The sequence below is a fragment of the Gorilla gorilla genome, chromosome 6, assembly GCF_029281585.2.
Source record: "Gorilla gorilla gorilla isolate KB3781 chromosome 6, NHGRI_mGorGor1-v2.1_pri, whole genome shotgun sequence".
Classification (NCBI taxonomy): Eukaryota; Metazoa; Chordata; class Mammalia; order Primates; family Hominidae; genus Gorilla; species Gorilla gorilla.
This window is the reverse complement of record NC_073230.2, coordinates 103144032-103161932: the sequence shown is the minus strand read 5'-3', so window position 1 is coordinate 103161932 and position 17901 is coordinate 103144032. Positions and strand designations below refer to the sequence as shown.

Sequence of the window (17901 nt, the reverse complement as noted above, 5' to 3'; positions counted from 1 at the left end):
GACTTTGAGCAAATAAATGGATTTCAGATCAGTCTTCCACTTCTTAATTTGACTTCATAAAATGGAGGAAACCATGTGGATGAAATTAGGAAATTTAGATTAGAACAAGAAACTATTCTGGAATGGAAGGCATGCTATGTTGTAGAGTCCTCTTTTAGATAGGATGTTGGCCAGAAACCTTACTAAAACTAAAAGGGAAATGCTTAGTCATTTCCCCATCTTAAACTGCATACTATGTATACTATGTTAAAACAAGAGAAAAAGAAACCTTCCCTAAATTCGGTCAAATGATAATTTAAAAAATTGTTTAATAGAAATCAGTGACAAAATTAATACTTCACAAATGTATATCATGCAAAATGTATCAACTATATAGCATTTATTTTTATTTTAGAATAAAAAGTTCAGAATCACATTATCCAAATTATTTTTGTACATACTCTGTTTAAAACTTGAAAAATGTAATTAGCAATTTATCATTGATACTGTCATCTTTCTAAATATCTTCCAGTTTAACAGGCTTTATTGATGAAAGCATTGACTGTTTTTATTTCACAATGCAGTCATATGGAACAATTATTATTATCTATAATGCTTTTTTAGAAGTCACATGAAAATAAAAATGTACTCATCAATATTGTTTCTTAGCTTATCAGCTACAAAATAGCTAGCAAAAATCGAAAAATTTTATTACCATCGTCAACATTAACTTACTGTAGATTGAAATTTGGGTCATTTAAAAATCATTTTTTTCTTTTTAAAAACATTTTAATTGTTTCATTTTAAATTAATGTATAATAATTGTACATATTTATGGGGTACATAATGATATTTCAATACATGTTATGTGTAATGACCAGATTAGTGTAGTTAGCATATCCGTCATCTCAAACATTTATTATTGCTTTATGTTGGGAACATTCAATATCCATCTTCTAGCTATTTGAAACTATGTAACATATTATTGTAAACTAAAATCATCCTACAGTGGTATAGGAAAGTAGAACTTATTTGTCCTTTCTTGCTGTAATTTTGTATTCTTTTAAAAATCTCCCTATCCACTTTTACCCCTTACCCTATCCAGCCTCTGTTCTACTTTTTACTTCTCTAGATCAACTTTTCTAAGCTTCCACATGTTAGTGAAAATACGAGGTGTTTAACTTTCTGTTCTTGGGTTATTTCACTTAACAATATGTCCTCTGGTTCCATTCATGTTACCACAAATGACAGGATTTTATTAATTTTTATGGCTGAATTGTATTTTATTGTCTATGTATGCCACATTTTTTGTCCAGTCATCCGGTGTGGAACAGCACAGTCGATTCTCTATCTTGGCTTTTGAGAACAGTGCTGCAATAAACATGGGGGTGCAGATGTATCTTTAATATACTGATTTTCTTTCATTTGGATGAATGTCCGGTGGGATTCCTGGGTGACATGGTAGTTGTATTTGTAGTTTAAAAATATTAATTCTGCATGTTTGTATTTCTATATAGTTTGTATTTAATTGACCTTTATATATAATTAATTTCTTGGATCCAAGAAGGTTAAACCTGAAACAATCAAAAAACTTAATAGCTGTTTATTCATGGAATTATGTCCTTCCAAATTAATATGTTGAAATCCTAACTGCTAGTACCCCAAAATGTGACCTTATTTGGAGAGAGGGTTTTCACAGAGGTAATCAATTTAAATGAGATCATCAGAGTGGACCCTAATCCATAATGACTGTTTTATTTATAAAAATAAATATTATACATATGGCCAGGCGCCGTAGCTCCCACCTGTAATCTTAGCACTTCGGAAGGATGAGTTGGAGACCAGCCTGGCCACTATAGTGAAACCCTGTCACGACTAAGAACTAAAAATACAAAAATTATCCAGACACAGTGGCCCGCACCTGTAGTCCCAGCTACTTGGGAGGCTGAGGCAGGGGAATCACTTGAACCTGGGAGGCAGAGGCTGCAGTGAGCCCAGATCATGCCACTGCACTCCAGCCTGGGTGACAGCAAGACTCTGTCTCAAAAAAAAAAAAAAAAGAGTTAGTTTGGAGAGAGATGCGCAGATAGAAAGCCATGTGAAGATGAAAGCAGGGACTGGGATGATGCTTCTATAATTCAAGGAATGCCAGAGATTGCCAGAAAACAACCAAAGGCTAGGGACGAGGAAAGGAACAGGTTCTTCCTCACAGATCTCAGAGAGAAGAAACCTTGTCAACACTTGATTTAGGACTTTTAGCTTCCAGAACTTTGATAGAATAAATTCATGTCATTTAAACCATCCAGTTTGCAGTACTTTGTTATAACAGCCCTAGCAACTAATAAAATCGTACCATGTAATATATATATATATATAATGTGCGTGATACGTATTCAAACATATATGCACATGTTTATAACTCGTATCTTTATCTCTATTTATCACACATACTATATATGTATATATGAGTGTATGCAAATGCATGGACAGAGAACATTTTTAACAGTGGTGGTGAGAGTACATGAGAGGGATTGTTAAAGGGTTGTGTTCATCTTTAACATTCTAATTTGTAAAAGGACAAATTAACAACCACTTATGGAATTTAATTATAAAGAAAATAATAAACTTTAACTTTGAACTTGTGTTGAAGTTGTTATTATATTTCATCTGAAAAATTACAAAAGTTTCCTCCTGGTTTTCCTTTATTTAAAATCTCACATAATTCATTATTTCTCCACTAGTAGAAATCCTATTAACACTTCAAGAACTAATCCTTACCCTAATACTGATAAGTAAAAGTAGTTATTCCTTTGATTTTTGGTATAAAACTTAAAAACTTGATATTTTATAGGGATAGTTTGGTATATTTTGTGTCACTTACTAGAGTGCGAGCTTCTTGGTATGAGAGATTTTTCTGCAAACATAATATTTATCATTTTGCTTTATAAAAACAGGGATGTTTTAATTATTTTTTGAATTTTACAATATACTGACTAAATGGAGGCTAATACCACAGCATTCAGGAGCATACATTTTGGCACTGGACAGATTTGGACTTTTATTTCAGCTCTGACAGTTACTTGTTCTGTGATCTTGGGCAAATAACCTAAACATGTATCATTTAAATAATGGCACTGAGCTCAAAGGTTTATTGTTGACATTTAATGTGAAATGCATATACAATTTTTTTGGCACCCTGTTCGTAGTGTTAGCTTTTATATAAATACATTTTTATTTCTTGTATCAAGTAGGTCTACAGATTTTAACTGGCAGAAGATCTTCATCTAGAAACTAAGAATCTACAGCACTACATTAAGATCCATGATGAAGCAAGTAGGCTGGGCACGTTTGAATAACATAAATGGAAATACTAGGGGCAGTGATTATCTGGTAATGCAGGTGCTCATCTCATGGTGATTGTGGAATAATAATTACAAATATATATATATACACATATATAGAGAAAAATATATAGATGCATATGTCTTGAAACCCTTAAAAATCTCTGTAGTTATAGGGGTGGTGGGAATCTTTTGTTCTGTTACTTAATCTTTGATCCTGGTTCCTGTCACAGGGCTTCTAAATCCCTGGGAATTTCCTAGGTGATAGTGACATATTGTGTTCTAATGAGCTGAATCTTGATAGGCTCCTAGATAAAGCTTCAGGATAGAAAGACCAAAGCATAATAAGAAACTTAGAACTTACAGCTGGACAGAAGTGTTGGTAATCTGGGGACCCACTACTCATGGTTGGTGTTTGAAGAAGGAGGTAGTATTGTGGTCTGAGCCCTTAACCTGGGGATTCTGCCCTAATTCCAGGGAGTTTGTGCCATAATAGAATTGTATGACATGCAGTTGATGTCTGAAGAGTTGTAGAACTGGTTAGTCTGGGTAAAACTGGCACATCTGGTGTCAGAAGTAGTGAATGTAATAAAGAAAAGAGTTTGTTTTTTCTGTATAGTGATTTACCCACATAAACATTGACAGTGTGTTTCTCTCTCTCTCTCCTTGTTTTGACCTCTACTGGTACTGTTTTAATCCTAAATTCCGTGTGATTGACTTTTTTTTTTTTTAATTTTTGATGGCTTCTTTATGCCAGCTCCTGATTTTGCTTACCTGATATCCACAGACCATCTGATTGTTTATCCTGTTTACCCCACTTTTGCTTGAAAATGTGGCTACATACTTGAACTTGGAACATGTTCTCTTTTAGAATCTGCAGCTGGAGAAGGATGTGTAGAAAGATCTGAGAGACAAGGCAAAGATGGCAAATAGTCTGGAAACATTGTTAAATGAAGAACAGTTGTGGAAAAAGCTAGAAAAGAAACAAAATACTAAGAGACATTAGTAATAGCTTTTAAATATTTGAAGAATTGGCATGCAGATTCTGGAGTGAACTTTATTTCCTGGAGATCAAGGCAAATAGTAATGGTTGAAAGATACAGAATGAATAGAAATTAATTTCAATATAAGATTCTTTACACATATTTAAATATCTCTCTTTACATTTTTTTGCACTTGCTTTATTAAATGCATCTGATACATTCTGTCAACTAAGATGCCAGAAGCAGATGGAGTATGATGTGAGTAATCTTGAGAAGCGGTTGTAACGAACACCCATTTCAAGCCCACAGCATCTGCAGATGCTCTGTTACAGCCGCCAGCCCTACCTTACATATGATGCATTGGACTCCAGAAACACAGCAGAACCTGTACTCCTGATGTGAAAACAAATGCTGTTCGGGCCCTTTTTCAACTAGGGGCCATGTATGCCTCTCCCTGTTCTTCCTTCCTAGACTCTCTTCTTTCCTCACAGAATTTTATCTCCATCTTCAGGCATTCTCCCATTTCCCGCCTTTTGCTGTCAAGTACTAGTGACAGAGTGTTTTGTTTGAAAGCATAGTTGCTATTCCTCGGACTCTGGAATTTTAAATGGTATCTTCCTTTTCCTTATGGTGGCTCATTGAATGGTCCATCCTCTAAGCATTTTTGGTAATCCCTCTTTTGAGTACAGCATCCAAATTTCTGGTCTTCATGAGAAAGCCTTCTAGGATAGCTTTCAGATAATATAATTATGGGAAACACACAAAAAAACTGATTGCTTTAATTAAAACATTTCAGCAAAGGCTGAATGCTGCAACTACTAGGGATACTGCAATGCTTACCTTAGCAGGAAATTGAAATACGACATTTGTATATCTATAGGAAACCTCCTGGACCCACTTCAAATTCTCTTTGTCTGAACTCTTATTTTAGACATTTCTTTATTGACAAGTCCCAGAAGTCTTCATTCACGTAGGTATAACATGGATGTGCCTTGACTCAGACTTCAGCCTCAGTCCCCTCACTTCTTCCCGTTGGTCTTCACTGATACTGCAACATGGGACAGCCAGGGGAATATAGCTGGCACATTTTCCAGCACATCTATAGGGAACAGGGGTTATTATTCCATTAGACAGCTCTCGATGCTAAGACTCAATATGGCACCGTTCCTCCCAAAAACCAACCACTTGGCAGTGTGTGGATGACCATCATATCCCTTCCATCGTAGAAAGACAAGTAATTCATTCTTAATAGAAATAACACAAAAGCCAGATATGGGTTCTATTTCTCTGTGTACAGTGCATCTACAAGCATCATCATCTATATGCCTGCTTTACCAGCATAGTATATAGCACAATATTGTCTCATATCAACTCTCCCATTTTATGTCAATAGAGATGCAATAATAGGCGTGAAACTATGGGATCTGCTGGTCTAAAGTACATTCTGTCACTCCAAAGCAACTGGTCTGGTGAAATGATGAAATAGTCTGTTATTATAAATAACCTGTTATCCTTTGAAATATAAAATATATTTCTATAAAGACAGCACCAAATCTCGAGCCCACTCTGTATAAGTCTGTCCCAAGGCTGCTCTGTCCAAGCACTCAAAATATGCAAATAGAGAGTGTAAGGAAATTAATATCTCATGGAGCATTATTTTAACATAAGGATAGAAACTGATAAATAAGTATTATTCCTTTTTTTTCTGCCAAGTAGGCATTCGTGAGGTTTCTTATACGGTCTTAAGAAATCAAGTACCTTGTTTTCATAGCAATGAAACAATTTGATAGCATTGAGTCTCTCTACATTTCTGATTTCCTTGTCTCATCCTTCACTCTTGGTCTCTGGGATTACTCTCTCAAATAAACTAGTCATACATAATCCTTTGTCTCAGGCACTACCTTCTGAGAAACACAGGATAAGAAATACTTAAAGTCCCTACCAATATTGGCAATGTATCTACTTCTCTAATGGTAATTGCACTCTAAATCTGGCCAACTTTTCCATAATAGCCCAGCAGAAAGATCCTGGGCTCCTTATTCTGAAAGGAGCTGTCACTATTTGCTTTTGATCGAAAGGCCAAGAGGGTACAGTAATAACCTATTTTTAGTCCGTGGCTTAACGGGTACAGTTTTGTGCTATTAATCATTTGAAAGACAAAATAAAACTGAATCCAAATGGCATGATTAACACAACAGTGCCAAGTTTAGGTATTAGTATTTGACAATAAGGACATGCAATAGAAATATTTGGCAATGGTTGTTGCTGTGGGTTTATGCAGATGAGAATGGACAAGTTTTCTTTGAGGCCATGAAAACCACAACATCATTATTATAACATAAATAACATTAGACAAAGGGTCTTGAGGATTGTATCTGACTTACTGTGAAGAAACTAAAGACATTTTTAATCCTTAAATATTGTTTTATTCTTTAATCAAATATAAGAGCATGAGAAATTCTGCCACTTAATCTTCTGATGTGATTAAGCTTAGTCTGTTTTGTGAGTGCTACCATGACAGATGATGACTAGACTTGTAGATTTTGGCTACTGATACACCTAACTGGTTTGCTGTCAGTTGAGGTGAGTTACTCTATTATATTCAGATGAGAGCTGGGTACTTAGGATTGTCACTTTTAACTACCATTTCCTCCTACTTGCAGAGGTTAAAAAGCTAAAACAAAATTTCCCAGAGTCCTTTCCTGGTTCTAAACGTAAAATGCGTTTTGCTCATTGGATATATTTGATGAAGTTTTGGAAGGCAAAAATGAGGTTACGCTTAGCTTCCTGTGGCTCTTGACTATCACAGCAAGCTAGCAGTATAGATTTATGGGGCTTCCCCACAGTGGTATTCTAATGTCCCCTCCCCAGCTTCCTAAGTATAATAGATACTTACAGAATGATAGTGGTTGTTTCTTGCTCTCAGTATAGCCTCAGAAGAGTAACTGCTATAGTGGTTCAATGCTGTATTATTTATGGAGATATTCAAGGAAGTCATGCATTCCAGGAGCCTATTTTTTTTTTTTTTAGCAATTATAATGACTTCCTAAGCGTTTTAATTCCCTGAGTCAAATATCTTGCTGCTTAGAATGTCCAGATTGGCTTCTATTTTCTTCCCTGATCCCTAATGGATGAACCCAGTTAAAGAGAACTAAACCTCATGACATAGTAAAGAGTGGAATTTCATGTGATTGAGGAAGTACCATCACAGAGATAAAGACTATGCAGTGATATCTACGTCCACATAAAATATTTTTTTTGTAAATACCATGTGTTAAATATATTAGCAAAATTGAGAGAAGCAAGGTCCAAGATAAAAACCCCTGGCTTGTGTTTATTTTTGAAAGACTTAATAGAGTTAGATGGATTTGGTGACTGGGAAAGAGATGACACTAACCTTTGGGCATATGTGTATTCTGGACTTTAAACCATGATCCTTTCTGTTGACCTTAAAAAAATAACATAATGTCCTTTTTTGAAAAGTAGGGGCATACTTAAATTTTACCTGACTTTGATTTTTTTAAAAAAATGTAAAAATACAAGATATACCTACACACTCTATGTTCAATTCCTAGCTCCCATTTAATGATCTTTAATTCAGAGTAATATTCTGAGGGAAAAAAACATTTTCCACACTGGGCACTCATGTTTCTTTGATGAATGAAGGAAAGCTGTTATTACAGCCAATGAATGTGCATCCTGGACCCCATAAATTCCTGACACTTCCATCAGTACCCAGAAAACACGGTTTATCAACAGATTGTAACTTTAGGAGCAATTCATAGACTCTAGAAGATGGGAGTTTAAAAGACACTAGACATCACCTGATTTTCTGAATATTAGCTCTTTGTTAGCTTATGTTTTAGAGTTCTAAAACAGTACCAAGTCTTACTGGCATTATGATCTGGAATTCATTAAATATAACATGTATGCAAGAATTTTTTTAAAGTTACACATTTTTCAGTTTTAGTAAGTGGTGAAAAAGCTGACTCTTAGAATATATTTCCAATCATGTTATTTTGTTATTGCAGGAAAATATGGATTCTTTCCCATGTTCACTCAACAGCTCACAGTGACTTTTGAAATTATGAATGGCATACAAAAACAGTCTCTTGCTCTTTTGTGTTGCAGCTGTTACCACTATCTCTGTTTATAGGAGTCTATGCATTTTTCATAATCTTTACTCTTAAATAGTGATTTGCATGGCACAAAAATGTACAAATTAAAATAAATTAAATGGCATAGAAATCCCTCAAAGATACAAAGTTTTTTAATGAAGTCCAATTATTTTCAGATATCCTGAAGATGCGGTTATAAGAACAATGATCATTAAAACATTCATTGTGCTAAACATATAGTGAATAAAGAAAAATACACCAAAAACACATCTTTAATTTCTTTAGAAGCAAGAATAAAAATTTTATCAAAAATAAAAATACGGTGATGGAAGTGGCCTGGGCTTGGATGTTGAGAAGTATATTTCTGCTATTTACTGCTCTACTGAATATAACTTCTATGCTTGCTTAGAGTTTGAAAAATGTATGCATATTGTTGACTTACTGATTATTTAGTACAATGCTTCTCTTAGTGCAGCATTGTCACTGGTGACCTCTTTGTCCTGAAATTAAGAAGATATTAAAATAGACATTTTTACTTAATTTGAATTTTTAATATCTGCCTCTGTCAAGCTGTTTCAATGCCTGCCGCAGAGGAATGGAAATGAATAAATTCTAAAAATATTTCCCTTCCATTGGCCTGAAACATTCCTTTGAGACAGAATTGAAAGTTGTAGGGGTTCCTCTTCTATCACAGAGGTGATCTGTTCATACAGTGAGTTGAATGACTAATGCATTAATGTCTGGAAGACAGACAATGGAGATTTTAGCAGAGCTAGCATGTTCCCTCTGCATCCCCCATGCACTCCCACCCCCCTCAACACACACACTCACTTTTATAAAAGCACCTATCATTTCAAGTTCACGTGGTAATTGTTTGCCAGGAATTGCCTTCACTTAAGGGAACAGAAGAAACAAAGAAAAAAAATTATCTGGCAAGAAGGTACATATGCCATTTATCCCTTTTTCTGTTGCTCTTTGTAGACATTCGAAGGATAATATGATCAAACAAATGCTTTATCTTCTATGCCAAAATTTCTCCAAGGAAATATTTCATTTGGCATATGGCTTTGACTTGTCCTGTCAACCACCTCTCTTCTCCCACAATTTTTCCTTCTTTATTTCTTTTTTACATTAATATATTACACAAGGGAGTAATATTTTCACAAAGGAATCAAGCCAGGATTTAGAGCTCTTTCCTTAGGCTACTAATCATTTCACAAAATTAATTGATAGTTGCTGATGATTTTTCTCACCACTACTTAACCATTTGCAAGCGGTTTTCTACCCCCCTCCCCAATCTGAAAAATATTTCTATCTTCAAAGTCAACAGTGTCTTTCCAATGGCTAATAACAAAGATTTTCTCTCTGCGTTCAATATTGTCACCCACTTATTAAAAATTTTGTTTCTGTGTTTATTTATGCAATATTATGTATTTAGGCTCTTTTTCTACTTTCCTTTCTTTTCTGTCTCCCGGCTTTCTCTTTTCCTGGTGTGTTTTCCACCATTCCTAAAGGTGTTCACCCAAAGTGTGTATCTCTCTTTGTCTTTATACTCTTTATGATAAGCTTCTGTGATTTCATCATCATAATTTTGAGAGGAATCTAAAATTATACACTTAGTATTAGTCTTTTCTCTCCAGGTCAAACATATGAATTTAAAAATGGGTATGATAACTCTGCATGAATGATGAGGTATCGCAAACCCAGTATGTACCAAACCAAACTCAACATTGTCACTTCTTATGGCAGGCAGAATTTTAACTGTGACCAACATCTCCACTCTCCTGTCTGCACATCTTGCATAATCTCTGGGACTGTGAATATATGAGGAATTTTACTCCATGACTCAGTTATATTTTATGGTGTATTTGACATTAACAAAAAGAGATTATCCAGATAAGCCTAACCTAATAACACCAAAAACTTTAAATCCGAGTCTAGAGGTCAGAGACAGAGAAAGTCAGAGATACGGGCATGAGAGGGATTCAAAGCGGGGAAGAGTCTTTGTATCTGACTTTGAATATGGAGGGTAACAGCATGACAAGGAATGAAGGCAGCCTTTCAGTGCTGAGTGGTCCCAGCTAACAACCATCAAGATAATGGAGATAGCTCTACAACCAGAAAAAGCTAAATTCTTCCAATAACCTGAATGAACTTGAAAGTAGATTTTCCCCTAGAGCCTCCAGATGAAAACTCAGCACAGTGGGACACCTTGATTTCAGCTTTATAATTGCTTGAACAGAAAAACCAGCCATGCTGTTCTTATATTTTAATCTATGGGAGGAGGGGGTGTGGAGAAAGAGAGAGAGGAGAGGAAGGAAACAAGGAAAGGAGGAAGGGAGGGGGAAAGTGAAGAAAAAATACTGGCTTCCTATCACTTACTAAAAGTCAAATACTGTAGCCAGAAATTTCACATGTAGAACCCTAAACTGGCATGTTAGTGCAATACATTTTAAGCAATGAAATAATGTTATTAAGGTCACAGGATCTGTAGCCAACTTGGGTTTGAGTCCCACTCTTTTAACTATTTTCTTTCTGTTATTGGGCAAGTTATTTTATCTTTATGTGTTTTAGACTTTTATCCATAAAACAAGGATGTTAATAATAACACCAATCTCATAGGGTTATTTGAGGATCAAATGAACTAATATATTAAGTACTTTACAAAGTACTTGGTCCATTGAAACCTTTATATATTTTAGGCTTATATTTTCTCAACCTAATTTTTAAGAATTAATCAACTATAATGTGTCTGCTTTATTCTCTGAATCACTTACTCTAGTGTGTTACAGTGTGTACTCAATTCCAGATTATTGAATGAATAATGATTGAACAGACACCTTTTCCATGAGGCATAGCCACTCATCCTTCCTTGCCATGATACCTGAGTTTGTTCTGGTGTTTATGTGCTTCAAGAGGTTGGGCTCTTTTCCACCTTCTGTTGAGGAATCTTGTAGATCATAACCAATGGTGGTAACTCCATGCCCCTGGCCAGTAATTCATTTAGAAGTAAACATGTGCCACAATTTTGGCCAAGGAAATGTTAGGCCGTATCTGGCATGAGAGTGGAGGATGGCATTGTCAGATAGTGTTTGTTGTTTTTAAAAGAAGGTATATCAAAAGAGGAGATTGTCTTTTCTGCCTGTGGATGGTGTCATCTGTAACACCTAACACCTATGCAGCCATCCTGAAACAATGGGTAATGTTTATCTGAAAACAGAGTTAGCTGAAGAGCACAAGTTAATGTGATGAGGATGGCATAGCAAAAGATAGAAGGAACCTATCTTGTATCATGTCACTGAGCATTAGTAATGCTTAAATTGTCCAAACTCAAGACTTACTCTTTTGTGAGATAATGAATAGCCTCAATTCTAAGCCATTTATAGTTACAATTTCTATTGCTTTGAAATGGAACACTCCACCTGACACACTGATGTGTATAAAACTCATATTAGCCACAGGATTAAATAATGCTAATTTTCTAGTTATAAAGTGTTCTCTAACATTAATTTTATATATCTGAAATTTTTAATAAACTGATCAAACCAGGTCTAATTTTCTCAATTATGCTCCTTGCTATAAAATCAGATATTTGTTTTTCATTACAGTTGGCTTTGGGTTAGTTACAGAGATATACTATTTCAACAACAATTATTATGAAAGTTATGAAAGCCAAGAAAATGTAATCATCCTGTAGATAAATTAATTATTCTGGGAGACGTTTTAATATTTCAGACTAATTGAAAATGTGGCAAAATATATGAATATGTGGCTCCATATTCTCAATAAATAATTTTTAATTGCATATATTTTGCTTGTGTACACTGACTGTGCACTGAACCCATGCCCCTGTTATCCTAACTACACCCCACCTATAAATGCCTATTGACTTACTGATTTATCCAATTTGGATTCACAATAGACAATTCTTGGCAATGGCTGACTTAATGATTACTTTAAATGTGCTGAGAGATTACTTAAAAACATTTGGAATATGGCTTCTGCTATAAATTCACTCAGATTATTTTGAAACATTGATTTTAACCTTACAAATTTGTTAACTAAGCAGAAGAAAAATACTATCCCCAATGGCATAGCATGAGGTAGGTTTAGAAGTAGAAACAGGACACATCCCATGTACATGACATAGTTTCCTATAGATCGTCTCACATAGCTTAAAATCATGAAGAAAGTGAGATAATTACACTATCTACAAATCTTGAAATAATGTCTAACTCTCTCAGTTACAAATTTCTCTCTTTCCCTTAAATTCCAGATGCTACTCAATATGGGTAATTATTGGAATACTTTCTTTTGTCCTTAATTAAGTTTTCTACTTTTAGATACCCACTTAAAATTTAGTGAGTTTAAATAATTTGAAATTATGACAACACTAAATTTGTATGTAAAGATAAATTAGAGATTGAGTACACCTGTTATGACCAACACCACATCTGTGGGTGATGTTCTCAGTATTTGTAATTACAAAGCCTAAGTCATGATTTCATACTTAAAAATAGAAGATGTTTAAAAAATGAAAATGGCAGATCAGTAAAACCATGTTTTTAATTGATATTTTTTATTTAACATTTGGGTTGGTCTACCCTCAAATTACCTTTGTTCATTAGATAGTAAAACAAAATTTTAACTAAAGACAGCTCTGTTACTCTTTGCCCTTTTTATTCTGAAAATCTGTTTCATGTTAGCACTCTGTGCATAAATAACAGAGTCAGAGAATTATGCGTGTCAAGTAGACACTCATTCATTTAACACATGTACAACACACTTTGCTCACCAACTTGCTCATCACCACTGGGGTTCAATTCTAGGTCACAAAGGAGATATCTGGGTTTTCTCTGAAGTAAATGGGGACATTTATTTTTCATCTAGGCTTTATTTTCTTTGTAGAAATGGTGCTATGTCTTAAATACCAAGATACAGAAAAGGAAGTTAGAAATTACAACAAAAGTAATTTTGTGATTGCAAGTTAAAACATACAAGAAAAATTAGCAAATGTGAATGAAGTCTATATGTAAAAATAAATTTAAAACCCCATAAAATCCAAATCCATTGTTTCAGTCTTTTCAGTTATCTTAAATTACATTTTATCTTTTATCATAGCAGGTCACATTTTTTGTGCTATTTATGTCAAACATAAATAAGACATTTCATTTAATGTTTGTTTAGTGCTATAGATAGATGCATCTTATTGTCTGGAAACATGTGCATACTAGGAAAATCTCAATTAATTACAGCCTAACTAATCAGTATATTTTATAAGTAACAATTCTAGTATTTTATTTTACAAATAACAAAGGCTACTATAATTGCATTTAATTTCATCAGAGAAGTTGAGCATATTGGAAAAGATAAAGAAAGAAAATACAATCTGTATTAATATCTAACATTTATGAATGATACGGTTCTGCTGTTTCCCCCTTCAAATCTCGAATTGTATCTCCCAGAATTCCCACGTGTTGTGGGAGGGAACCAGGGGGAAGTAATTGAATCATGGGGGCTGGTCTTTCTCGTGCTATTCTCATGATAGTGAATAAGTCTCACAAGATCTGACGGTTTTATCAGGCGTTTCCGCTTTTGCATCTTCCACATTTTCTCTTGCTGCCGACACGTAAGAAGTGCCTTTTGCCTCCCACCATGATTCTGAGGCCTCACCACCCATGTGGAATTGTTAAGTACAATTGAACCTCTTTTTATTCCCAGTCTTGGGTATGTCTTTATCAGCAGTGTGAAAACGAACTAATACACTGAGGTTCGGCATAGTGAACCTCACTATTTGTAGAAGTTTTAATAAACTGACTAAAACAAACAAACAAACAAAAGAACTTCTGTTGCTATCTGAATAGATTCACTGAGTTGATGAAGTCATCATGAACAGATAATTAATATCTGTTACTTTGGATAGTAACCATGGAGAACTCATAAATCTTCCATCATTCAATATTTTACCTTCAACATGTAATGGGCAATTAAGTCATTTGCACTGATGTGCCTGTACCATTTTCCAATTCAGTGGGGGAAAAATATGTAAAGATATAACAAACAAAAATGAAAATTCATTTTTTAAAAAGTCTGAATAACACAGAACTTTGTGTATTTTTTCATAAATATACAATAGGTGTTTATTTCACTGAAAATTACAATTCAAGCAATGTGAACCTGAGACTTTGTTTTCATCATCAAAAAAAAGATGATCTTAAAGTTTACATCTTTTCAGTACAAACAGTTAAATGTTGTATAAGCCCATGTAGACACTTAAAGCCAACAAGCTTTTTATTACTTTTTGTTAATCCAAGTCAAATAACCATTTTAACAATATATTAAAATATGAAATTCATTTATATTATATGAAATCAATGAGTAAATGCCAAAATAGTTTATTTTGAAATGTCCACTTTATTAATAATCAATCTCAAGCCAGCATTAAAAAAAGAAACTACTTGAAAATTGCTTCCACCACCACCAAAAGTCTCACTCTTGTAGATGCTGTATTTTATTTTATCTCAATAACATCTAATTTCATTTAGAAATAAGAGATTTTTTTACTTCAGTTAATAAATTTGATTTATCTTTCAAAATGCAATTAATTATAACATGAATAGAAAATACCATAGAGGGGGCTTACAGAAGCACTTCTGATTTTATCCTTATGTGAGTGCTATGATATACTTAATAATATAAATAATAATATGATGAGCAAGATGAATATCCATGGAAAAATGTCAGTGTCAGCTAGGATGACAGCAAAATATATGTCTTTTTTTTGACTTCTCAAATCTACATCCTTCAATTCCTGAAGCCACTCACATTCCCTGAAGTCACACTTTCTACCTTGTGTTCTGAGGTTATATCATCTGTCTCATTTACTACAAAGTTCACCAAGTGGAAACTTCCCTTAAAATCATTGGGTTTTGCATGCAGATTGTCTTGGCAGAGATATAGACCGAAAAGAAAAAAGTGGTTTAATAATTCTCATGGGTTGTAGACTTAGAGAAATTAGCCAGTAAATCATTGCTGATGTGACAAAACTTATACCGTCTATCTTCATGAATAGGAGGATTACATATGGAAGACTTCTATATTAAGTTATGTTTAAGAATAGAGAATAGAATTTTCTTCTCAGTATAATTCCAAATAATATTTTATCCTCTAGTTCTAGTAAGTATTTTGATATTTAGTAACAATATTTTAAAATTTTGATAATTTTCTTATTCATTGCTGTGGCTCTAAATCATCTTTTATATTAGTATGTTTCATCTTCCCCTTTGTTATTTTGCAAGTACCATGTTTCTTAATTTAGAATTATATAGCTATCATTAGGAATATTGTTATAAATAAGAAAATAAACATACTTTTACAATACTTTTATTCATGTAATAGTTATTAGGTGGAAATGCTAATTCAAATTCTCGGTTAATATCTGAGATATAATGGTGATTAAGACACAGTTCCTGCTCTCAAGGAGTTCAGTTTAATCAAAGAAAAAAATTAAACAAATAAAAAGCATTCATTGTTATATCTTCTTTTCCTATATGTAAAATGACAGGCTTTGAATCTTTTTTTTTTTTTTTTTGAGATGGAGTCTTGCTCTGTTGCCCAGGCTGGAGTGCAGTGGTGCCATCTCGGCTCACTGCAACCTCCACCTCTCGGGTTCACGCCATTCTCCTGCCTCAGCCTCCCGAGTAGCTGGGACTACAGGCGCCCACCACCATGCCTGGCTGATTTTTTGTATTTTTAGTAGAGATGGGGTTTCACTGTGTTAGCCAGGATGGTCTCGATCTCCTGACTTCGTGATCCGCAGGTTTGAATCTTAAATACTGAAAATATCACTTATATATATGTTGTTGGTAACGACAATTGTACTCAATATACAATTTATCTTTTCATAAAAACTCAGTGCTATAATTTTAGATTATTTAAATGTGTGAAGTTGCACTATGGAAGCATAAGAAAAAGAACACTAAACTTGGCCTGGAAGGAGACAGAGATGTTTCCTCACTGTATTATTTCATTTTCATGCTGCTGATAAAGCCATACCCAAGACTGGGAATAAAAAGAGGTTTAATTGGACTTACAGTTCTACATAGGTAGTGAGGCCTCAGAATCATGGTGGGAAGCAACAGGCACTTCTTACATGGTGGCAGCAAGAGAAAATGAGGAAGAAGCAAAAGCGGAAACCCATCAGATCTTGTGTGACTTATTTACTATCACGAGAATAGCACAGGAAAGATTGGCCCCCATGATTCAATTACCTCCCCCTGAGTCCCTTCCCCAAAACATGGGAATTCTGAAAATACAATTCAAGTTGAGATTTGGGTTGGGGCACAGCAAAACCATATCATTCAGCCCCTGGCCCCTCCAAATTTCTTGTCCTCACATTTCAAAATCAATCATTCCTTCCCAACAGTCCCCCAAAGTCTTAACTCATTTCAGCATTAACCCAAAAGTCCACAGTCCAAAGCCTCATCAGAGATAAGGCAATTCCCTTCCACCTATGAGCCTGTAAAAAAAAAAAAAAAAAATTTCCACAGTCCAAAGCCTCATCAGAGACAAGGCAATTCTCTTCCACCTATGAGCCTGTAAGATCAAAAGCAAGCTAGTTACTTCCTATATACAATGGGGGTACAGGTATTGGGTAAATACCGTCATTACAAATTGGAGAAATTGGCCAAAACAAAGGGGTTACAGGGCCCATGCAAGTCCAAAATCCAGCAGGGCAGTCAATTTAAAGTTCCAAGATGATCTCCTTTGAATCCAGGTCTTACATCCAGGTCACACTGATGCACAAAGTGGGTTCCCATGGTCTTGGGGAGCTCTGCCCCTGTTGTTTTGTAGGGTACAGTCTCCCTCCTGGCTGTTTTCATGGTCTGGCATTGAGTTCCTGTGGCTTTTCCACAGGCACGGTATAAGCTGCTGGTGGATCTGCCATTCTGGGGTCTGGAGGATGGTGGCCCTCTTCCCACAGCTCCACTAGGCAGTGCCCCAGCAGGGACTCTGTATGGGGGCTCCAACCCCACTTTTCTCTTCCTCACTGCCCTAGCAGAGGTTCTGTGTGAAGGCCCCACTCCCACAACAAACTTTTGCCTGGACATCCAGGTATCTCCATACATCTTCTGAAATCTAGGTGGAGCTTCACAAACCTCAATTCTTGACTCTTGTGCAACCACAGGCTCAACACTACCTGGAAGCTGCCAAGGCTTGGGACTTTCACACAGCCTGAGCTGTACATCATGAAGCCACAGCCTAAGCTGTACATTGGCCCCTCTCAGCCATGGCTGGAGCAGCTGGGACACAGGGCACCAAGTTCCTAGGCTGCACACAGCATGAGGACCTTGGGCCTGGCCCAGGAAACCACTTTATCCTCCTGGGCCTCCAGGCCTGTGATAGGAGGGGCTGTTGTGAAGGTCTCTGGCGTGGCCTGGAGACATTTTCCCCCATGGTCTTGGGGATTAATAATAGACT

General features: G+C 35.3%; 1 long non-coding RNA gene across 1 annotated transcript in view; it reads right to left on the bottom strand.

The window, feature by feature from the left end:
* Positions 1 to 4390: 4390 nt before the first annotated feature.
* LOC134758937 (uncharacterized) overlaps positions 4391 to 17901 on the bottom strand; it is a 927638-nt gene continuing 914127 nt past the window's right edge. Inside the window, exon 7 of the long non-coding RNA XR_010134715.1 lies at positions 4391 to 5402. This is a non-coding gene — a long non-coding RNA (uncharacterized lncRNA). The remainder of the gene's footprint in view (positions 5403 to 17901) is intronic.